Source organism: Ictidomys tridecemlineatus, chromosome 6 (genome assembly GCF_052094955.1).
Source record: "Ictidomys tridecemlineatus isolate mIctTri1 chromosome 6, mIctTri1.hap1, whole genome shotgun sequence".
Classification (NCBI taxonomy): Eukaryota; Metazoa; Chordata; class Mammalia; order Rodentia; family Sciuridae; genus Ictidomys; species Ictidomys tridecemlineatus.
Window position 1 is genome coordinate 92,249,235 of NC_135482.1, and position 25,213 is coordinate 92,274,447.

At 36.0% G+C, this 25,213-nt stretch overlaps 1 protein-coding gene across 1 annotated transcript in view; it reads left to right on the plus strand.

Moving 5' to 3' along the window:
* Positions 1-24,995: 24,995 nt before the first annotated feature.
* Rerg (RAS like estrogen regulated growth inhibitor) overlaps positions 24,996-25,213 on the plus strand; it is a 118,290-nt gene continuing 118,072 nt past the window's right edge. The window contains exon 1 of the mRNA XM_005331879.5: positions 24,996-25,133. The gene's annotated coding sequence lies outside the window, so the exon portion shown is untranslated. The remainder of the gene's footprint in view (positions 25,134-25,213) is intronic.

Here is a 25,213-nt window from a genome sequence, read left to right on the forward strand (position 1 = left end):
AAGAGCTAATGAGCTTGTTGAAGGTGGCGGACAGATTCAGCAAAATGAAAATCCAGAACAGGCTGTTGTTTTGATTTAGCAATATGAAGGGCATTGGAGAGAGGATTTAGAAGAAAAAGAAGAAGAGGGATTAGAGATCATGAAAAGAAACATCTTTGGGGAAATAGAAAAGAACATGAAACTTTTTAGTATTTAATAATTTGAAAAGTAATTTCTCGTTTCTTGGTTTTTTCTTGTTTCCTTTGAAGCTATCCGTAAGTCAGAGCAATCATTTTTCATTTTATCAGGAGAGAATTAAAATTCAGGAAAGTGAAGCATCCTGGATACTATTAAGCAGTTAGCAGGTGATAGAGCTAAGAATGGAAGCCAGCTGGAACTTCTAGTCTGAACTGTTTGTTGGACTCACTGACAATGGAGATGCTATCTTCGTGAAAATAAAATTCCTCCTGCCTGATGGTTCTGCTTGGGGCCATGCTCAGCCCTGTTCATTGCTCAGCTAGTCCACCAACTGATGTTTTTTTTCAGGTTGATGAAGTAATTTGTTTGTTCAGCTCCAGGAACCCTGTGGGTGTTCAATATGTGTTAATTCATTGATTGATTCTCAGAGGAAAGTTGTCAATCCCAGCATGTTTTCTTTATTGAAGAATATAATCACAATTCACATACAATCACTACCATCACATATTTATTCCTCAAATTAAGATCCTTTTGATGTACTCGGTGACAACTGGGGACCTCATTTCAGTGGATGCTTGTAATGTAGAATCATCCAAAGGGCCATTCTTGTCACAATTAGCATATAAATTTAATTTGATTTTTTTATGCCAGGCAGAAAACATTTTTCAAACATGTAATATTCTTCCTTGGTTCCTACAATTTATTTTTACAGGAAATTAGTTAAGTTCAAATTACTGGCCATCAGATATGAAAGAGATATTTTGCAAGAGATACACATAAATAAGTATTTATGTTCTTATGCTGTAAACAACGTATTTATGAGAGTTTATCTGGTCATTGGATAAATTTCTTACTGAGTTTTCATGTTGCAATACTCTGGTACAGAGGCAGGAAGCAATGTATCCTTGGAATAAAGGATCAGTAACAAGAAAGAATATTTAAAAAATAAAAAATGATAATTCATAAAAAATAATGGAAGTGTCCACCAATCAGCGCCTCTCTCTCTCTCTCACTCACACACACACACACACACACACACACACACACACACACACAACTTGCTACTGAGTAAAGAGTACAAAGAATTGCACAGAAATACTTATTGAGGACCTCCCACAACCCTGTTGGTTTCCTGTTGATGAGATGTGAGAAATTGGATCTCAAAATGCTGAATGAGTTTTGACAAGCATGTAGACTATGTCAGAGAATCAAGGTGGCAACTATTTAGATGGAATTGCACTAGGAAAGCTGAAACTAAAACTAAAGCTACTTAGTTTCTAATTAGATGGAGACACAGGATTATGCAAGAGGTGCCTGAGTGGAGGACTCCCACGGACAAGGATCCCTGCCCATAGTGATGCTTATGACACTTAAAAAGGACATAGATCTTTAATTGAAGGACACTTGACTTCCACATACAATACACAGATGTAAAGTTTATGATTATTATATAATCATATACAAACATATTGTGATTTTTTTCTGTTTCTTTTTATATTAACAGTACTTATAGAATGGTTGTGAATTTCATATAAAAAATGTAACATTTCTTGATTTCCTGAAATCAATTTAAATACAACTCTATGCTCCTACACTAAAACCTTAACATTCCTCAGAATTGTGCAAAGGTCCTGAGGTTTTATGAAAGGTAAATATTTGAGAAGGCTCTTCTAGAATGGGATCCACATTGGTCTCTGCTCAGATGCCTGCTGGTTCTAAGCTCTCACAATCCTTTAAAGTTTTGACAAGCATGTGGACTATGTCAGTCTCCTTTGGAGACTGTGTTTGTGGTGAAATTCAGATGTGAAAAGACCCTGTCTCCTTCCCCAGGGCCCTATTAGAAAGCAGAGCAAGTCTCCTTCCTCATGCCCATTGTGCTCCATCCTCTTTCCACCTGGGGAGATGCTGGGTCCCTTCTTTTCTTTCTGGCTCTTTCTGTCCCCTGCTGACCTTACATTTTACCCACAAAGATGCTTCTCTCCTCCATAACCTTGAAGCATGTAAGAATCTTTTTAATAAGTTTAGGCTTTTATAAAACACAAACATGATTAGCCTCATGTAGTTCCTACCATCTACCAGTTCAATCACAAACTACCAGCTTGTTTGTGGCAGAAGATGACTTGCCATGGTTGCATCGTAGATACAGAAAGGGAGAATACTGCATGCCCAACACACCAGCAGGTCCAGAAATGCTTGGTGAGAATAGGAGAAGTGGAAGGGACATGCCATCAGCTCATCTGGACTCTATGACAATAATATTTGACTCAAAGTCTGTGTATTTTTATGAATCCACTCATAATAATCATCACTATAGCCCTTACCCTTTAAGTATCTTTTTTATTGTTTTGTTTTGGTTTGGTTTTTTAAGGTTGAGGGTAGGGAAGACAGATAAAGGAAGCATTCCAAGACAGCGTAGGTGAATTTGAGAGAAGGAATGGGAAGGCCACAGAGAGGTTATACGTCTGGTTACTGCTACTTAGGTCCCAAGATGCTGCTACCATGGCTGTGAGATTGGAAAGCTTGCTTGTATTTTTCTTCTTTAGCGATTCCTTTTCAGGAGATAAATGGTAAAAAAAAAAAAAAAGAGTGAAGTGATAGAAAGAATAGATAGAATAGAAAAAATTATAAAATTAGAGAATGTCAGAAAAGCAATGTTGTAATCTCTCCAAATCTTGTAAAAACAAAACATGAGCTCTCTTACAGACTCTTCCTCCTCCCTCTTCTTTCTCTTTTTCTCTTCTTCATTCCTGTCCTCCTACATGCACACACACACATGCACACACATAAAACATATTTTCTTAACTTGTACAATTCTAAATGCATTCTGTACAATTCATGCTCTTGTTGTAACAAAATCAATCAAATTGAACAGATGTAAGGGCTCAACATCTCTGAATTTTGTTTTATTATTTTTTAGACAGATAGATTGGCATATTTACTCTATGTAGAAGAGAAAAATAACCCTAACATTGACAAAAAGCCAAATGTGATTGCAGGAAAAGCAGCCCTTTCAGTTGATCCTTAACAAGGCATTTTCTCTTTGGTGTATATTGAACCACAACAATCAAACTGAGATAAATCCAAACTGATTTTAATTTATCTTCATTTTTTTTTAATTAGAAGGAGAGTTTCCAACAGATTGCACTCAGAAAACTGTGTAACATTATCATTATAAAAACATTCTATTCCTGTTCCTTGTGATATTTGCTTTTCCTAATGCAAATGGATTCATTAATCTCCCTGAACAATCATTTTGAAGAAAGTTCTTATACAAAGTGTGAAATGAATGATGTGTAAATAAAGGCAAGTAATTTCATTATAAATGGTAAAGAAATTTAGGAACAAATCTATAGGGCCTCAAACTGTTATTGAGAATCATGATCCCGTGGTGGGCCAAAAAAGCATTTACATTTAGGCACTATAATATAGATTCATTTGAATTCAAACAGCAATTCAAATAACATAATTGACAAAAGCCTTGGTGGTTGACGATGTTGTGATGAGGAAATTGGTCAGGTAGGTGGGTAAGGAGTAGGTGCATATAGTTGGATCGTGTGGAAAGAGAACATCAGTGGGAGGGAGGGTAAATTATCACCTAAGAGAACTGAAGTTGAGTGTTTATGTACTTCTTACAGGAAATTTTAGGCAGTTTATAGAGAATATATAACATATGCCCGTGCATTGATTTTTAAAACTACTTGTGATAAAAGGCTGGCTTCCCCCCCACACTTTCTTTTCTTTTCTTTCTTATTGTTTTCTTTCCTGTCATGTTCCCCTTTCCTTCCTCTCTCTTTCCTCCTTTCTTTTCTTCTTACTTTCTCACGCTATTATGGACTATTTCTTCTGAAAGGACAAGAAGAATAAATTACTAGCAAAACGAAATAAAAACAAGCTGTCCATTCCCTTTTCAGGGATGGTGGGATGCCAAGGCAATGACAAATTGCTCTCGTTGCATACCTTCTGTATTTATTCTGTCATGGGCTGTGCTTTAAGTAGCACTCCAACATTCGTACATGAATTAAAATAAAAGAAAACCAAGCAAGCAAATGAAAAAGAATCTCTACCAGCCAGCCACCTGTTGGAATAGGAGGTGCTATTTATTTGATTAATTTATTTAAATTAACCACAGAATATGCTGTGGTTCCAAATGACATCACTCTGCCACCCTAGCCTCTTCTTACCACAGACCAAGTAACAGCCAAGAAGAGCAATGGTCCTCCATTCAGAGCCATGGGAGCTACAGGAGTCCCCTGGGCTGATGAGATTGGGAAAGGAGCCCGACTGAATATGGAGTTAAAGTGTTCAGGTAAATGGGACTCAGTCTTAGAAGCTGAGACCAACTAATCAAAAGTGACCGAGAACAAGGGGGATCAGGCTGAAATATTGCTCAGGGAGACACTAGTTAAGAGTAAACAGTGATTTAGCAACTATTCAAAAAAGGAAAACTTGCTTTATGTTAAAACCCTGTGTGATGTGACACCTTGATTAAATGTTTATGTAATCAATACAATGGCTTTTTCGTTAAAGATTGAAAAGAGGCCACCACAGATATAAGGAAACCAATTAGGGGATTAATGTAGTGTGGTCTGGGTGAAAGATGAGTGTGCCCTGGACAAGAGTTAAATAATGATGCTGGATAGATGAGGATGCTAGATATTTTGCAGTTAGAATCAAGAGGGCTTGTCAAAAATAGTAGACATGTGGTGGGTGGGGAATGAAACACTATTTTCTGGCTTTGGAGAGTGGGTGGATGGAGGGTCTTGTCAGGGCATGAGGAGAGCTTGAAGGAATATCAGATCAGTGCTGAGAGAGGACTAGAATCAAGTGTTGGATGAGTTAAGTTAGAGATGCCTACAAAGTATCCAAATGTAGATGATAAGTGGTTAACAACATATTTAATTCCAGAGCTCAGAGGACAATTCTGGGCTTAATGTACAACTGCAACCATGATTTGCAGTTAGAAGGCAGCTCAATAACTTTCTCCAACTTGTCTCTAACTCCTTTCTGCTCAATTATTCTTTCTCTCCCCCTTAATAGGGAACTGTCATGGCTTTTCACATCAGTATCAGGCAAATAAAAATCCATGATCGTTTCTAAATAAGTAAAATTCTAAATGCTCATTCAAATTGGAACCTCTCATCTCCTTTAGTTCTCTTATATTTGGACTCTGAGCCCATAGAGAGCAGCAGCTCTCTGTCTTCCAGTACTTCATGATGATTCTTGAGTCTTGGCAGGATTCCAAGGGGCTTAAGGGACAGAGAAGTAACTGATGAGATATTAATGTGGCCTTGGTGCCCTCCAAGTAGGGCAACAGTGAGCAGCTAGTGCATTTCTAGTTCTTTGCAGAGTCACCCTACCCTTGGCAGAAAGACTTCCTGAGAAGGACATCTTTCAAGATAGCTCTTGGAGACTACACTCCGATCCTAAGAAACACACATTCACCCTGAATCTGGTCACTTGGCCACACTGCTTTTTGACAAGGCAGCATATCACAGTGGAAGTGCGTGCCAGAGGAGAACTTTTCATCTCACTGTGGCTGGGAAGCAAGAGAGATGAAGGGGCCAGGATCCCAATATCCCCTTCAGGGGCATGTCCCCAGGGACAGATCTTATTTCCACTAAGTCTCACCTTCTAAAGTCTCTACCACCTCCCAATAGGCCAGTGGTCTGGCCTTTAACATGGGGACCTTTGAAGGACATAGCAATAGCATAGTATTGTATTGCACCTCAGCTTTGGGGATCTCTGCCCCTGAACTAGAAAAAGTTCAGTTATCATAGTTATATGAATGCAGGACTCATCTGCTCAGGTAACTACAGGGCTTCCTGAGAACATGGAAGAAGCAAGAGAGAAAAGAAAAGAAGATCTCACCTAAGGGCTCTAAGAGGCTTCAATATTTGTAGGTAAGATGCAGGAAAAATCCAGGTGCGGTGGCACATGCCTATAATCCCAGCAGCTCGTGAGGCTGAAGCAGGAGGCTTGTGAGTTCAAAGCCAGCTTCAGCAAAAGCAAGGCAGTGAGACCCTGTCTCTAAATAAAACACAAAATAAGGCTGAGAATGTGACTCAGTGGTTAAGTGACCCTGAATTCAATCCTAGGTACAAAAAAAAAAAAAAAAGCAGGAAAAAAATTGCAGAGAAGTTTAGGATGAGATAAGCATAGGGATAAGGAAAGAAATATATGGTTGGTATCACAGCATTTTGAAGAGAAAAAGTCTGGAATCTTCTCTACCAGAGAAGTTTGCTTCTGTTGCTGTCATATCTCAACAGAAGTAAATCCATTAGTTAGTGTGGAAATGTACTATAATTTTATGAGATTGAAAACATTGATTTTTTTGTTTGTTTGTTTTGGTACCAAGTATTAACCCCAGTGGCGCTGAACCACTGAGCCACATTCCCCAGTCCTTTTTATTTCTTATTCAGAGACAGGGTTGCACCAAGTTGCTTAGGGCCTCACTAAGTTACTGAGGATAAATTTGAACTTGGGATCCTCCTCTCGGTTTATGAATCAAAACATAATAAACTAGTCTTTTCGATACAAGTAAGTTGCTTTTATTGCAGTTAATTAGTAACAAAGTGTTACAAATGGAAACAACCATAATTCAAATTTAAAGTTTTGCAGGGCAAGGAGGAGAACTGAAATGAAAACAAAAACAAAAACGGAAAACTACTAAGAGAGCCACCAGTCATTATTTTCCCTCTCATATCAAAATGTTAGAATGTTGCTGGCTTTTTATTTGGTTTAAAAGTTGACATTTGAGCTGAAGCAACTATTTCTAGGCTGAAGTAGAATAAGCATATTGTATGCTGACATTTTTCGCTGTCCAAATAAGTTTAAGATGAATAATTTTAGAAATGTCTGTTTGGCTTCAGTGAATATATAAATTAATTAATTTTAAGAATATATGGAAAGTCAGATTTATATTTTACCACCTGAATTCCAAACAGGACATCAAGGAATGTGGTATAACTTAGCTTAGCCTCATGTGCACTATAATTGTGTTTTTAATTGTAAACTTTGTTTTGACTTTATAGCTGTTCAAGTTATTTTAACTTCTACTGGGGACAACTATTATACACATAAGTTTAAAGGAAGATTTACATCTGCTTAGTTGCATTCTATTCCTTAAAAGGATTGAGAGTAAGAAAAAAACTTGAACAATAGGCATCAGTGGAACAGCCTTTATTGTCTGTGAAGCTATTTTTTCACTAAAAGATAATTTCTAGCATTTTTCTAAACTGTAGTAACTACTTTAAATATTGGAAACTAGAAATTTCAACTAATGCAACAACTGTTTTTGTATGCAGTGGTAATTAGGACTTTTCAAAATAGGAAAGGGACTTTTGGGCATAAAGATATGTTTTTTTGATTAAACAAAGTGGTAATTATTTCCATTTAAAACTATTTTAAGTTGTTTGCACCTGCTTTCCTGTTTGTGCAAATCAGTTCTGGCCATGGTAAAGCCTGATCTAACTAGATAGCTGGTATAAAAATTACTAATGATTTGCTTCAATAAACATGAACAGGAAAAAAATGATTCTTATTTTCTTTCAATCTTTAATCATAGGAATTCACATTTGCAACTTCATTATCCTTTGTTCTGAAGTCACTCACTTGCCGATCATACATCTTGGATTATTTTTGCAGATTTTCTACATGTGTGCTGCATTGGGACCAGTCACCCAGAAAACCTGGCTAGACTTTCAGTCTTGGGAGAGCAGATCCAAGCACAAGTGGTGAATTTGAAGGGAGGGCTAGTTAGTACTCAGCCAACCTGGATGATTCAACTGCCAGGAAACAGGAGGCAGAACCAGGTCAAATAGTTGCTTATTGACAGTGGGCCCAAGGGTCAATGTTCCCTAAACTTTCCAGGAGTCAATACAATTTCAAGCCAGAGGAAGTCAAGAAAGATATCCTTGCAGGCTCCACGCAGCCAAAAAACAGTGTGAGTGGAAAAGGTCAGCAAAAAAAATTCTCCAAACTGGCAGTTCTTAAGGGGCTGAGATGTCTTCAGATCACTTTGTTGTAGTTTTGCTTACATTTTAAAATTTGCACAAGTAATTACAACACACATAATAAAATGTTCTAAAGTTATAAATGGGTATATGATGAAGGGGAAGTCCCTCTTCAGTCCTTAGTTCTCTCCCCAGAAGAAACGACTGTACCAGTAGTATGTTCTTCCAGAGATGTTCTGTGTATGCATGAATACATGTCAGCACAATTTTAAAATAGACACACTGCATCATATGGGTTTACCCCTTCATTTCCATTCAACAATGCATACTTTGGTCCATTCCTTATGAGTACAGAAAGACTCTATTTATTCTTTTTAATGGCTTCTGCTGCATCTTCATCCTGGTGATTAGGGCCCTCAGCTTAACTCCATTTATCTAAATTGATCAACTTAAAAAACAGCTTTGTCTTACATTTAAGTTAGATCATATACATTAAGCATCTAAAAAATAACCTGACATAGATTCAGTTCTTCTACTTCTATCTGTGTGTCATTGAGGAAGTAAATTTCTCTAAGCCTCGTTTTCTTATCTGTATAATGGAGACACTATCTACCTCGCTGATATAGGCAACACGGTTGGCTGTATTTTAACTCTCTTTCAAAGTAGAGTTATTTCTAGCAAAAGGCTGATCATCTAGGGACTATATTTCCTATCTCTGTTTATATTAAGTGTTACAATTCGAGCAAATTTTGCCAAAAAAAGGAAGAGAAATTGTAGTAATGCATCAATTTCAGGCAAAAGCAATTAAAATACCAACTATATAATAAATTAAATAATTTGGATAAATGTTGAATGAGACAAAGTAAGAAAACCATTAAGACATTGTAAAGCTGAGCAAATGGTATCTATTATTATTAATATTATAACCCAACCTATATGTAGCTTTCCATGTGAATAACCTCTAGTTTTCCTTATACTAACTTTTATAAGCACTCAATACTTGGTGACAAGTTCCAAAGTCAAATGTAAGTCACAGAAGCATTAAGGAACAATATAGATTTTATTTGGGAAATAAAGGAGTGAATTTATATTGCATAATTTGCCACAAAAAATTTAGTAATAATCTCTACTATTTTTTTTTTCTTCTTCAACAGGGATTCTTTAGCTACTAATCAATAGGTGTTTTTCTTTCTTAATGTTTATCCCAGAAATCTTTTAAATTTCTTCTATTGTTCCAGCAAATTCAGATTTATCCAAAGCTTAGTTGATCTCTCGTGAAGAATTACTCAGATGAACTGAGCCTACCTTCCTTAAAAGAAAATTTATCAACACCCATTGAGATTTACCTTGCCTGAGGGGCTCAGCTCTTATTTGACCTTCTTAGCAAAATGTTCACTCAACAAAAGTAGGGTCTATACCTAGAAGGGGATTTATAAGAAAAATAATCCCTCCCTTCTCTATTAATTTCATTGGAATTATCAAGGGGCTTCTCACCTGACTCCTAGTTGCATTGAGGAGATGAACTCAGGATTCCCCTCTCCAACTGGAAGCTATGTCTTGGAGAAGACTCTGAGGCAAACCCTCAATCACCCTATTCAAGCACCTGCCAACTTGCCCACCTCCTAGGCCACAGCTGCCCTTTTGAGACTCACTCTGGCATCTGCTTCTGGTTGGTTCTTATTAGCTATTTTCAATAGAATGTAGTTTGTGGATTCTGTCCTTGTATGTGCTGGATTTGGTCGCAACACACTACTTTTCCCTTTCCTGTTATGAGGAGGTTTTGTTTTTGTTTACTCATTCATATTCACCTGTCTAAGCTTCTTCACTAAAATTCAACTGCAGAGCCTACTCACTCTACTGAACCCTGTAACACTTTATTTCTGTCCTTATCCCCTGGAAACCACCAGCACTCTTTGCGTGTATTTTATTAGTCTTAGTTCTTTCCATGAAGTTATCAGTCAACTAAAGGACAACGAACGTATCCAGTTCTACCAATATGCTGTACAACACAAAATGCACTGGAGAAATACCACACTGTGTCTGTGACTGACCACAGGGCAAGTGTGGAGAACTTGTGAAACCTTAACACTTACTACTTGTTTAATAACTGATTGTACCAATATACTGTAAATGATTCAGCTGATGAAATGTGCCTGAATTTTCCCTGAAGGATCCTTATAGTGCCAACATAGTGCCTTAGATATGTTAGAGACTCAATGTATATTAACAAATAAATGGTATAAATAACTTAGAAGCAAAATATTAAATGGCTAAATATATGTTTTCCAAAACAAAATCTAATTTTATTACTTAGGAAAGTATTGCTAATACTTAATAATAACTACCTTTGTAAAATTAGACAATATACCCTTTGAGGCTCAGCTTCCCCTCTAAAATGAAGCAGAGTGAAAGGATGAAAATATCACAGAAGTGCTACCTCCATGTCGGAGGTTATTGCTTTTGTCTATATTGGCAATAGAGATTGACATTCTAGAAGAATATTAATCATCTGCATTAGTGTCTATTGCATTATACGAAAAGTGTTAGGTGTCAGTCACAAATTCACCAGAGCTCATCCCCTGGAATGTGCCCTTAATGCGCTGAGCACAAAGGAAATCATGTATTTCCATTTCTCGACCTTTAAAATGAGAATAGTGCATAACTATGTGTTAGTTAGATTATATATGACATATGACAAACAGTTCAGGAGTCCCTAACTTACTATGTATAATTTCATTCATCCTAAGACTTTTCTTGCCCATAGAGCGGGAGAGTGATAAAAGAAACTAGAAATTTGTTCAGTCTGATTTTCATCTCTGTTCATATTTTAAACTTTGTGTTTTATATCAAAAGGTAGAAAATTATTTTATGAGCATTTCTGGATATGTCACAATAAGCCCTACTATGATATATAAATATACTGTACTAATAAAAACATAAAAAGTAAAAAGTAAACTACCAAGAGAAAAAACTCACCAAATTAAAAAAGAGAGAGAGAAAAAATTATGAGATTTCCCCCCAAGAAAACAACAAAACTAAACAAATTGAAAAACCAACTTTATGGAGTGTGTCTACTGCAGGGCTGACAACTCAAAATTAAGTAGTTCTGTATTCTGTTCTTGCTGTTAACGTATCTTTGCTATTAATCCTCTAAATAAACTATTCCCTGAACTGAAAATAACACAAGTATGTTGTCATAAAATATTAAAAGGAAAATCCTGTAAAGCAGCAGTCAGCAGTTATTATTCATATAGGCATAATAGAGGATAGATACATCCATGGCTTAATAATTACCTACAGAGTGAAGGTCACATCACTATAACGGGCAGGTTTAACTCAATGGGCAATGTCTTCCAGAGAACATCCAAACCTCATGTCCTTCTTAACTTACCAAGGCTGCTAGAGAGTTTTACACCAGTGAAAAGTTTCCCTAACAGAAGGCACTATTTTAGTCAACATTTTCACTGCTGTGACCAAAATATCTGAAAAGTTCAGTTTTAGAGGAGAAGAAGTATTTTGGGCACTCAGTTTCAGAGGTCTCAATCTGTAGACCGCTGACTCTTGCTCTGTGTCCTGAGACGAGGCAGAACACCAAGGCAGAAGGGTGTGGTGGAGGAAAGCAGCTCAGGACATGGCAACCAGGAAGTAGAGAGAGAGTTATTCACCAGAGACAAAATATATACCCCAAAGGCACGCCCCCAATGACTTCCTTCCTCTAGCCACAACCTACCTGCCTATAGTTACCACCCAATCATCCTATTCAAGTGAATTCATGCACTGATTAGGCTAAGGCTCTCATAACCCCATCATTTCACCTCTAAAATTGTTTTCATTATCTCAAACATGAGCTTTTGGTGGACATCTAATATCTGAACTATAACAGGGACGAAGGAAACCTCCCTAATATACAAGAAAGTGAAAGCTGTGTGGAAAGGAACACCTTGGTCTCCACAGATGAAAGTTTGTTCTCTATGGAATGTTCCGAAGCAATGAAAAATGATGAAAGCCAAACCCTCAAATATGTTACTTGAAAGCTGGTGATCCAGAAGCATCGAATTATGATTTGGATGAAGTGTCCCCCGAAGACATAAGCCTTTGGTCCCCAGTGCAGCAAAGGTCAGAGGTGGGACTTTTTGGAAGTGATTGGATCAGGAGGGCTCTGACCTTATCAGTGGAATAACAATTTCATGGCATTATTTTGAGGTGGTCAAAACTGTGGGAGATGGGGTCTAGTTAAAGGAGTGGTCCTTGGGAGACTACATGTTGACCCTGGTCAGTCCCTTACCCTGCTTCCCTGCTGCTGTGGCATGAGCAGCTTTGCTCTTCTATGCTCTCTGCCATGATGTAGTGCCCTGCCCCAGACTCCAGCCAGCCAACCATGGACTAGTTAAATTTATTGTTATCTTCTCCAGGCAAAGAAAGTAGAAGCAAAACGAAGATAAAAGGAGAAATTGGGTCCTCTTTCCTGGATGTTTGATAGATTTTAGATATATAAAGAAATCCTTCCCTTTGAATGTATGCAAATAATACAAATTTTTCAACTTGATAAGCAAAAATGTAAAAGCATAACTAAAAGATTTATTTTGACTCTGAAACCATGAGTCAAAATAAATCTTTCCTCCTCTAGGTTTTTTTTTTTTTTTCCGGGTATTTTTTCACAGTGACAAAAAGGTGACTAATACACATAGTTTGTGAAAAACAGAGGCAGCAGGCAAAGCCAAGCCTCTGGAAGGGGCTATCAGAACCCGATTCCTATATAGGGTGGAGAATTGAGCACTCTAACCAACTACTGAGATTATCTGCAGACTCTCATAATGTTTGTAGGTCTAATGATGATCTCACAGGTCTATATTTTGAGTAAATCAATGATCCTATGTTAATAGTGTCACCTCCTAAAAAAGGTGGACTTACTAAAGTATGCCATAAAGTGGGAGCAATCTGGGAATAGTCATACACATACACATTATGTATATAATATTTTTGTGTCCATGGAAAGTTTGAAAATAATGGAAATAATGGTGTCTTTGGGGATTAAAACTGGTGAAATATGTATTCATACAATAACGAACATAAGAAGAAATCAATAGATTCTCTGTAATTGGATGGATGAAAAAATTTTGAAAAGCATTTTAACTCTAAACTGAATGAGGGGTTTGATTGTAATTTGGAACCAAGTTGCCTAATAAAATTTATTGTTATCTTCTCCAGGCAAAGAAAGCAGAAGCAAAATGAAGATAAAAGGAGAAATTGGGTCCTCTTTCCTGGATGTTTGATAGATTTTAGATATACAGAGAAATCCTTCCCTTTGAATGTGTGCAAATGATACAAATTCTTCAACTTGATAAGTAAAAATGTAAAAACATAACTAAAAATTATGAAGAAGGAAATATAACTTTCTATGATCTACTCCAGGAAAAATATTTCTTTGTGCCATTTTTATATTATTTAGAGTCCTAGTAAATGTTATTTTAACTCTGCAGATAGATATACAAGAAAGAGAGTGATCTGAATGAGAAATACAAATATTTTGGACACAGAAAATTGATGTACACCATGAAAATGTAATAAATAGTCAACTTGAAGTATATACTTGAATCTCTTGTCAATTTGAGCAATGCAAATTAGCTGAGTTCAATCAATTTGGAGAACTAATTCCTGAAAGCCAGGCTATGACTTATTATAAAGTCAAAAGATACTCCATTTGACTTTTGCTTCTGCTTGTCTTCTGGTCTCTGATTCTTACTTCTATATTTTGACTTTCATAAAAACTACCCCTCTGCCCTTCAGCCACTTCACAACTTCCTAGGATTTAATACCTATGTATTTTCGACTTGGCTTAGTCTGGCAGGTCTGTATATGCCCTGTCGTTTCAAAGTTTCTCTGGTTGGAGTGAATGGTTAATGACCATTAGGCAAACTTCTATAGATTTTTGTGATGTGAAGATCAGGTATGCATTCCTCTTCTCTTTGGCCAGCTGAAATCAGCTCACTGGAAAGCCTCAAGCTGGTCTCTTCTTGTTGTACCTTAATCATGTGATTTTAAAATACTTCCAAATTTTTAAATATAGCTTTGATAAGAGGTCTGCTAACTTAATTGGCAGAATCTTAAAACATGATTAGGTGGGGTTTACCTACCTTACATCTTTTGAGGAAGTTCTTTGACTTGAGAGTTTATGATGGAAAAAAAATATGTAATCTGTGAATGACTGTATTATGGTGCAAACTCAGGGATAATGGTCTACATTTGCATATGTTACACAGTAGTCTTTTGACATTATTGTACAATTCAACCCAGTTAGAGAACCAGTAAAAGTCTTTAGTGGCAGTTTGGAAGAGAATGAGCTCTCTGCTCATTTGTTCCAGATTTTTTTTTTGTATATACAATCCATATTCTATTGACACCTCTTTGCTGGTGGAAGGTTATTCTCGTTCCAGTCTCAGTTGTAACAATCATGACTGTACATTAGAATTGGAGACTTCTCCACTCTTATTAGTTAAAAGCTCCTTTCAATTATAGTTCTTCAGGTTACTATAATATAAGGAAAATTGAGTTCTTCCAATGTTTTTGGTAAAAACCTAGAAACAGCTTTATATCTGTTTATGTATTTTGCCCATCTCTGAAATTTTGAGCTCTGGATATGTTTTAAAATTTAATTGTAAATGTCTGTATTTGTTTTTCAATAAGCTCCAGCAGTGTTATCTCCTTATATTACCACATAGCTTAATGTAAAAGGAAAAATAGAAAGAAACTATTTGTGAAATGCACAAGAGGGTACCAACAGCAAGGCAACTAATATTGACTGTACTGAATCTAGTTTAATCCCTTTGTGTAGCTAGCCCGGTGGTAGCACTAATATGCCATGGATCCCCAATGATTGACAGCAGCATGACTCCCATTCTCAGTTACTGAGTGTTACATGAATGACAGCATCTTTTAATTTACTTTCATGCCTTCCCATCATCACCCTTCATAAACAAGCTGGCTAAAACATTATTCACAGTCACCAGAGAAAAGCATATGAGGCATTTTGGCAGTGTTCATTTAAGATACATAACTGTACAATCCAACCATTTTACATTTATTGCACTGATGATTTTGCTACAGATGGACCAATTTTCCTTGACAAGCTTTCTCAGCCATCTCCAGAAGATATGTACTAATTTTATAGCTGATTTTCTAAAGGATAATATGATTTTTAGTTTCCAACTAGTATGATATGTATATCTTCATCATAAGATAAACTAAATGAAACAGACTGAAACATTACCAGTAAGGCTAACACTCCCATCTACCAACACCAACTCCATCAGCTCCCGGGAAGCTTTTTTATTTTTTTGTTCAAGCATTTACTATGAAGTTGTGTATGTCTCCACAAAGAAATTATATAGGCCTTCTTATCTAAGTGGCATCAGATTTTACACACTGCACCTTGTTTATGTGTTGGAGATATTTTCATGTTGGCATATACAGATTTACTGTATTATTAAAAATAATGGCTAATATTTCTAAATTAAAAATATATTCTCTGGATTGTTAAAAAATTAAATATGTTATGCTTGGTACATAGTCCCTAATGCCATGACACAGTTGAAGAAGATGAAGTACATTTATAAGAAGTGATGAGATCTCTAAATAGTGAATGGAAAAAAGAACAATTTATGATCCAATATGCACATTTTTTAAGTATAATTATGGATGTGTGGGTGCATGTGTATATATGTGCGAATACATAGACAAAGGCGGAAGAATATACTCTAAACTCTTAAAGGGATTGGTTTTACTTGGATGTTGGTTTTAGATTTTAGTGTTTGTATGCGTTTTCATCTTTTGTTAATGTCTTATTTTATATATTTTTTGTACATTTTGGAGATACTTATCCAAGGACAGCTAACCAGATGAAATATTAAAACAGATGTTACAATGTGTTTATGTGTAATTATCCATGGATTACACATATTTGATTGTATTTATTTTATTTGACAGTACTGACAATGAGTTAAGCTCCCTCTCTGTGTCAGGCACTATGATAAAACATGAGTAAACAGTGGGCAAAACTGTACCGGTTTCTACCTTCTACAATCTTGCTTGAGTTTGCTGCTGATCTGTATCAGTTGCTGGCTGTTGTTAAACTTTGGAATTTCTTTAGCCAGTAAAATATTCTTAAGCTGTCAAGCTCTACTCAGGCACTTTCCTACTACATCATTGGCTCACTCCAGACCACAGTTGTATCAACTGGAATCATTAAATCACCTTTTCAGTGGCAAAAGAATGGTTTCTTCTTTAAATCCATGATGGATCCAATCGCAAGATGAAAAGTTACCCTGGTTCATATGATTTCTTAACCTTTTTAACTATAGGTGATAAATCATATTTTGTAAAGTTTTAAAAAACTGTTCCAGTTTGAAATTGCTTTCATGTTATCATTAAGGCAAATTTAGGAAGTAGAAAACCACATAAACTTTTCTATATAAATAAATTTAGCTTTTCACATTAACCCTGTGGTAGATTGAATTATATTTTCAATGTTATTTCAGGTCCACAAATTTTCAAGACCTTGGAAATGTGTTTCTAATTTCCTGACAGTTTATTATGTAAAGAACACCCAATATAATCTGACCAGTATGAACTGCCAATAAAATCTATTATTCCATTTGAATTGACTTTTTCAGGATTCCAGATTATATAACTACAGTGTTTATATAACTCTAGTGGTTACCACATTGAATTTACTTGTTGCTGTTTCTACCTCTTTCTCCCTTGCACACTATTAACACACACATAGACACACATGCACACACACACACACACACACACACACACAGTAATTGTGAAACTGTTGTACTGCCCACTTAAAAAATCATTAAAAGCAATACCAATAACAATTCAAAAATAAATCCAATTCTACTAGGAAAATCTAATCTTTGGTGGTCTGGAAAAAATAGTTCAGACAGAGAAGGACTCCTGAGAGGTAAATTCGATTCAAGGATTAAGGCTGAAAGATCTGTTCAACTAGAAACTTGCTTTTGTAGCATGGGGCATATGCTTTCTTCTCCCTTTCCTAATAAATGGGACTGCAATTATTACCATCTGTCGCGACCCCCCTTGCCCGCAAGGAAGACGCGACTCAGGAATCTTCTTTTAGCAGTTTATTCAGGCCCTTGATATTCTTCTAATAATTCTTCTACTCCCCGGAATAATAATTGGATGCCCCTCCCAGCCTTAATAAAGCACCGCGAACCCCAATGCGAAGCTGCCACGTGGACCCTTCTCACAGGGTGCTAGAGAACGACACGCCAACTTTCTCTGATAAGGAGTTGACAATACGCCAACTCTCTCTGATATGGAGTTGTCCTTCACAGACCACAGCGGAGCCAGCGCCATCATGTAATGGCGACCACAGTCCACAGGAACGGCTCACCACAACCATCGTGCTTACCCTGGGGTGAGGTCGGGAAGGATCCCAAGATGAGAATCTGTGCAGAAGAGACTTGGAATTCTAGGCACAGGTTACATTTCTCTAAATGTAATTGTTCCTGGTGTTCTTGTCATGCTCAGGTCAGCACCAAATGGGAAAATGAGAATGGTAAAGGAGAATGGAGACAAACAACCCAGGCCAAGCCAAAATAAATCTTACTGAGAGAGATGAACTCCATTGCAAGATAAAAGTATTGGAGCACAGTGATTACAGATATATATGTATGTATATATATATATTGTGTGTGTGTGTGTGTGAACTTTCATGCACATAATGGTACTGAATGACACTTAACTGCAGAATTGTCTCTTTGCTTTGGTTAGAGTTTGTAAGTTTATATGACACAGTTTTCCTTTTTTTTTGATTTTCAGTTTATCTGTGTTTTATTATTTAAAGTATATTTTTTTCTTTTGTAAAAAACACAGTTACATTAATTTTAATCCAGTCTGATATATTTTGTTAATTGGAAAATTTAGTACATTTATACCTAATTTCATTATTGAAATAGCTGGATTTAAGTCTATTTTATTAATTTTTTTGTCAATTTGTTCCTTTATTCATCCTTTGTTGCTTTTTTAGTATTGATGAAATATTTCTACTTCAGTTGTTTCATTTATTTACTTTATTTGCTAGACTTTTGGATTATTGTAGTATTTTCTTAGAAATTGCAAAATGCTTTCTTTAATTAACAGGCCATCTTAAATTAGAGATTTTAACACATCCCAAACGGTGTAAGAAACTTATAAGAGAATAAATTTAAATATATCTCTTACTTTGTTTGCTAATTGGTATGTTTTACTTCCAAGTGTTATTTATATCCACAAGGTGTTTTAATGCTTGTGGCTTTCAATGATCAATATTTACTTATTTTAACCTGGATGTTTACACTAGGTGGTGTTACAATTGTTAATATTTTACTTCCATTTAGAATTATTTTCCTTTTTAAAAAAATTGTTCTGATCTCAATGAACTCTCTCAAATTTTGTCTGAGAATTATTTATTTCAAGAAATAGAAAATTCTAGCTTTGAATTTTAAAAATATTATTCCATTGTTTCCTGTCTTCCATAGTTTATGTTGAGAGTTTATTATTTGTTCTATTGTTTCTTCCTCAAAGATGATATATATTTTTTTGTTTTCATGGTTATTTTTAATATTTTCTACCTTGATTAGTATCTATAAGTTGAGAGTGATGTTTCTAAATGTAGTTTTCTCTTTTTGCTTTTGAGTTCATAAAGCTTCTTGAATTGGAGAACTGCTATCTTTCATCAGTTTGCCAAATTTTCAGTCATTGTTTTATCAGCATTACTTTTATTTCTCTATTTCTTCTCTTTTTAGAACACCAATTGCATGTGTGTTATACCAGTTGATCATATTCTATATTTATTATGCTGTTTTTGTCCTTTACTCTTTATTTTTCTCTGTGGTTTCCTCTGGATATTTTCCAACAATATATCATTGAATTTACTAATTCTGTCTTCTAATCTCATAAATTCACGAAATAAGTTCTTAACTTCTTAATTTCAAATACCATATTTATAGTCTAAGGTTTTTATTTGATCATTTTTATACATTCCATTTCTCTGTTGAAATACTCCAAATAGATGAACATATGATAATTTATACTTTTTAATCTATTTTTGTCCTTTATTTTCCCTGTTGGCTTTAGCATAATAAGATAATGCTTGCAACTGTGAAGGCCTTATTTATTTATTCCAGTATCTAATCTTTTGCCTACTTCTATTGATTTTTTTAATCTCTTGATTATTGGTATTTTTGTGCTGATTTCCAGTAATTTTTATTGTATTATTTACTGAATGTTTGTGTGCATTCTCAATGTTTGTATTTTGCTGCTGTAACCTCCAGAGTCACTGAATTTACATATAGATTCTTTGTTTTTTTAAGTATTTTGTAAGCATATACTTTGGTTGTCCATTGAATCTTCCAATATGTTTTGTGCTTTGCAATTGTTTGTGGTAAACAAAAGTAACCATGTATATACAAAAAAATGATGCCTAATGGTTGTGATTTTGAAAATTAAAATTTAAAGTAATTAAGTCATAACATTTTGAAATACAATTTAAAGTTTTCAAATAGCAAAAGTCTATAATTTCTGTATTTCCTAATGCATATTTTAAAAAATTGTTCCTATTAGTTATACATGCTAGTAGAATGGATAGGTTATTTACAAAAGTCATTTAGGTTGAATGAAGTTATAAGGATGTACACAGACCAACAGAATTGATGTTCTTACAAAGCAAGACAACAGAAAGCAGCCTTCTCTCTGGACTCTCACATAAAAGTTGTACTGGGAACACAGAATAAAATTAAAGCTACCTACAAACAAGAGAAAAATGCCTCAGGATGTAACCAACTTTGTCAGCACCTTAATTTTGGACTTCTTAGCTTCCAGAAGCCGTCCATCCTGTGGCATTTTATTATGGCAGCCTCAGCAGACTATCACAGTGTACTTGATATCATAAATGATAGTTATAGACACTCTGGATCATGTTATCTTTTTCAAGAGTGTTGAGTTTTGCTTTGACAGGCAGATAATTTGCTGGTGGATTAGAGTGTTCAAGGTCTTATTTTAGTCTCTATTGTAGATGAGGAATATGTTTAGGACTTACCCTTAATCCTAGTGCATAACCCTTATTCCTAAGGCATGGCCCTCATTCTTAGAACGTGGTCTTTTTGCAGTTACAGTCAAATGCCCAGGATGTTTACAAAGTTTTCCAAGCACTGGCTAGGCTCCAACCCCACTGTCTTTCCAGCCTTCCAAGATCTCTGGAACAGCCTAACTTTCAGAATCCAGACAGCTGCTGTTCTATTAGGTGTCCCAGAGACTTATTATACAACATGCTGCCTGGAAATTTGGCAAAGTTCAGATGCATTTTCCTGAAAATATCTGGGTGTTTCTGTGACTATCCTTTCTGCCATTTTTACCTTCTGAACCCAGCTGTCTTGGAAGCCCTTAGTTGTAATCTTTTACTGTTATTTGATATCTACCTTCATGGGTGATGCCCCCAAAGAGAAAATTTGGGTGCAGGTTGCGCCAACTTAAGTACATTCCATCAGGGTTTGTAGCTCTGCCTTGGTGGTTTTCTAATGCTTCCAAAAGACTATTTTTGGTATTTTGATTATGTTTTATAGTTAGTCCCAGTAAGCAGGAAGTCCAATAATAGGTAAAACAAGACTTGCCTTTGCCTAATATCTAACTAAATAAACAATAACAACCATAAATACCCACCCAACAGCAATAAATAACATTAACAGCAACAAACTAAGAAAAAAAGATGCTTTTTCTTGGCCATAAAACTTTAAAACTAATCTTTGCAAACAATCAACCATAGTGTAGACATCCCTGTTTCCCAGAAGTAGTAACTAATGTCTAATCAAACCTTGAACATTCTTCCTCACCAACTGAGGATGCCTCCACATCTGGAGTCATGTGAACCAAGCAACTATGTTATCCTTTTTCCAACTGAAGGAGAGGCAATAGTGAGTAGTTATAACAGGAATGGCTGAGAGACAGTAAAAGGCTCCAAGAATGAATGGGGAAGCAACCTCAGACCCGAGGAAATCTTTCCTTTGTGGTCCTTACAGAAACTGACCCTGACTGTTTGTTCTAAATCCCAGGCAAGGTCTGTGGTCCAACTTCAGAGGGAAAGCAGAGCATGTAACCTATAACAGAGGCTGCACAGAGACTCAGATGACCTGTATCCTGTATCTTCTCATCTCACAAGACAGCAGGCAGAATGCAATGCTTATCTTCAAAATATCACTTCATGGAGAAAATGCACAGGTCTCAGGCAAAGTAGGAATGGAACCATGCAGAATTCATCTAATATATATCATTGTATATGTGATTTCAAAAAAGAAATCACATAATAATATGAAAACATGCTATGCATAAAAAAGGAGGAAAGGATAATTGTACAAAAAGTAAGCTAATTGCAAAATAAATTAAAAACAATAAGAAGGAAAGAGACAGGTATTCTGAAATATACAACAGGGCCTTCTTGAAAGCATTATTTCATGAGGAAATCCAGGGATGAATCATAATAAAGCACCAATAATAGAAAAACCATGGTAGAAGAATTAATTAAATGAATCTGTTCCAGTTAAGTAGAAGACTAAATTTAAATTACTTTGGGTAGGAGAGTTTTAAATGAAATGCAAATGTTGTAAATCTTGACAATGAGCAAATAGTAGCTAAGTGAAAATACAGAGGAGGTAAGAAAAAGTAAGAAGCATAATAAGAAATATAATTTCCTCTTTTAAATAGCAAGAAGTCCTTTGATATTGAGTAAAACAAATATGTGTTTAAGCATAATGAATTCAGATCCGGTTTTATGTAATAATTTTGCCTTGAAAAATCATTAGGATGAATTATCTCATGAGATGAGTACACAGCTGAAGTTCAGCCATTGTTTTTAAAGATTCATTTTAATTTCTCTATCTCCTGCTTAGCTAAGTGTATTTTAAAATTAAAAATGGCATTTGCAGTATAATAGCACTTAGCATATCTGTATGACATTTAACTCTCTGTTAATATGTTTGTGTCCTACATTGTCTAGAATGATGCTACCCCTTATGTTAATGATGGGCTCTGGATAGTGTGATTTGTGGGGGATGATTTTCTACTTTGTGTTTTTTTTTCCTCCTGTTTGAAGGGTTTATAATAAATATGATTATCTTCTATACACACCCATACAGTCATACACAGTTTCAGTTTTCTAATGTGTTTTGGGATTTACTCCCTCTCCATCTACTACTTTTGTGTTAGAAATTTTAGCATAAGCTTGAAGCGAAGAGACTGGCAAGATCTCTCCCCAGTAAGCATACATTATGAAATCATAAGTGTGAAGTATACTCTGCCCTTTTTACTGATCCATGGGGCAGGTGATGCCAAGGAGGTCACTGCTTTTTGCTGCTTTTGAGATAAAGGAGCAGTTCCATGAAATATAGAACACATATAGAAGAGATAATATAATGTGTGCCATGCTCCAATACAGTAACTTGATCTTTCTCAGTGCAAGAACTTCAGGTGTGCATGACAATGCCTCCCTGGTGGACACAGGAGCCCTGTCATATATGGGTTAAGCATGAAAATGAAGAGAAACAAGATTTCATGACAATTGTTCAAATAGAACCTGACTTGGGCCTTTTTTAATAATTATCTCTTAGATAAGAGTGGTGAGAGGGCTGGGGATATAGCTCAGTTGGTAGAGTGCTTGCCTAGCATGCACAAGGCCCTGGGTTCATTCCCTAGTACCACCAAAAAAAAAATATATATATATATATATATATATTATATATTTTTATATATACACACACATATACATGAATTGTAATGCATTCTGTTGTCATATATAACAAATTAAAATTTAAAAAATACTATAATGGTGGCTATAAGACATTATGGATTTGTTAAAACCCATAGAATTATACAACACAAAAAATAAATCTTAAAATCATAGACATTAGTTAATAATAATGAGTAGAACTACTGTCATACTACTGTTATGTATAATTAAAACAAATTTAAAAGTTTAAAAATGGGATTAATAAAAAAAGAGTGGAAAAATGGAAATTCCAACTTAAGTCATTGTAAAATTATATACATATGTGTGTATATATATATATTTAAATTGTGTATAGGATATATAGTATGTATAATATATTATACATAAATATATATTTAATATATTAATTATTTAAATGTGTTAAATTGCATATAGTATATAGAATATATTCAAAACTAACCTTCTTTGGAAATAATCAACTATAGTGTTGATTATTATTACTATTAATATATATATTACATACAGTATATATATATTCATGAGTATTTTTATTAAATACTGTTCTGAATACAAGATTCAATGTGGGAAGAAGATAAAGGTGAATCTTGAACACATTAACACCACAAAATTCCATGCAATTGAAATTCTATAAAATTCTATATAATCTGTATGGGCAATTGTTTTTTCATTCCAGGGTTCAAAGATCTAGTGTGCCCTGAGACACTTAAAATATCTATCTCTCAAATTTTAGACCCATCTATTCAATTCTTACTGGATATTCTGTCCCAAATTCAACCCATAAACAATTCACATGTATCCTGCTACAAACTCATTCTTTTCATTCATCAAACAATTACATTTTAAATACCCACTATATGCCCGGCACTACAGAAGATGCTGGGGGTAAGCTAGGAATCAGGAAACTCATAGAGGAGTGATGTTTGAGCTTTCAGAGAAATTCCTGCTCAACTATACAATCCCTACTTCTAGCACACATCCAGCCACTTAATTCAACCTGGTTCCCAGCTTGGGGCTGCAGTGATTTTTCCAGGCAGTACCAACTTTGGAAACTGCCTCCATGGTTACCTCCCTTTCATCATTGACATTCTCTAGATTGTTCACTTAGCCTTGGGCCCCTGTCTGCTCCTATTGCAGTAGTTTTCTGGAAGCCACCTGGTACCTTGGTAAGAATGCTCACATTTGGAATGATAAAAACAAACAAAACAAAATGACAATAACAACAAAAACCAGTAACATAGGTGTTTCTTGCTCCTTTGCTTACAAATTTCATCATCTTTGGGAAATTATTTAACCTCTCTGAAGCTAAGTCCCCCTTCTCATCTGTGAAGGGCTAGCAACTACAATACTAGTGCTTAAGAATGCAAAAACAGGTCTAGGACAGCATATTACTTCTTTGTTAGGTTTTCAGCATGGTGGGGTATGACTCCAAGACAAATCTTATAACACTGGTCTAGTATGGATGGTGGAAAGCTTTGGAACTTTCTAAGATATAGAAATATGAATTTCTGTTGAATTCATCATTTATGTCTTTCCATGCATCTCTCAGCTTCCAACCCAGCCTGGATTTTCTTCCAGTCATTTACTAGCCTTTGACTAATTTTTTTTTTCTTTTCTTTTTCTTCTTTTAATCTTCTCCTTTAGATATTATGGGGATAAGTAAGTATAGTTCCAAGAAATATTGTGAAAATTATTTGAAGAAAGGAATAGAAAACACCACGTAGTGACGCTTTCATATGCAAGGTTTTAATTCAGGAAAGTCGGTCTGCCAGAGCCTGGAGGCCTGGAACTGAGCAAAGGAGAGAAGCCAGCCTTGGGTGCAGTACTTTAAAGGCGGCATCTCAGGCTGCCAAGCTCAGGAGGTAGCAGTGCGGGAGGAGCCAGCCCCAGGCCCCAGCAGGGGGCGCCAAAGCGCCTCACTGCAGCATCCTGGCCGTGGAGCGCAGCGGCCTCAGCCGGGCAGTGCTCGCGTCCTGCCGCAGTCTCTCCGCCGCTAGTCCCAGCCAGCGCTAGGCAGGCGACCCCGGCTGCCTGGCCACCCACACTTGCTACTGTTGCTTCTTCCACCCGCGATCGCAGCTTGGCAAGTCCGAAACGCAGCCTGCAGCCTGGGCGGGTCAGCGCGGGAGGGCCTCGCGGTCTTTGGGGACCGACTACGAACTTGCAAAGGACCGCCGCTCTCCTGGCCTGGAGAGTGCGAACAGGTGAGTGTCATGCACGTGTCTAGGTTGCTCATTCGGGACGACTCCCTGCAGACCCGTGTTAAGTCCTGAGCCCTCGGCCT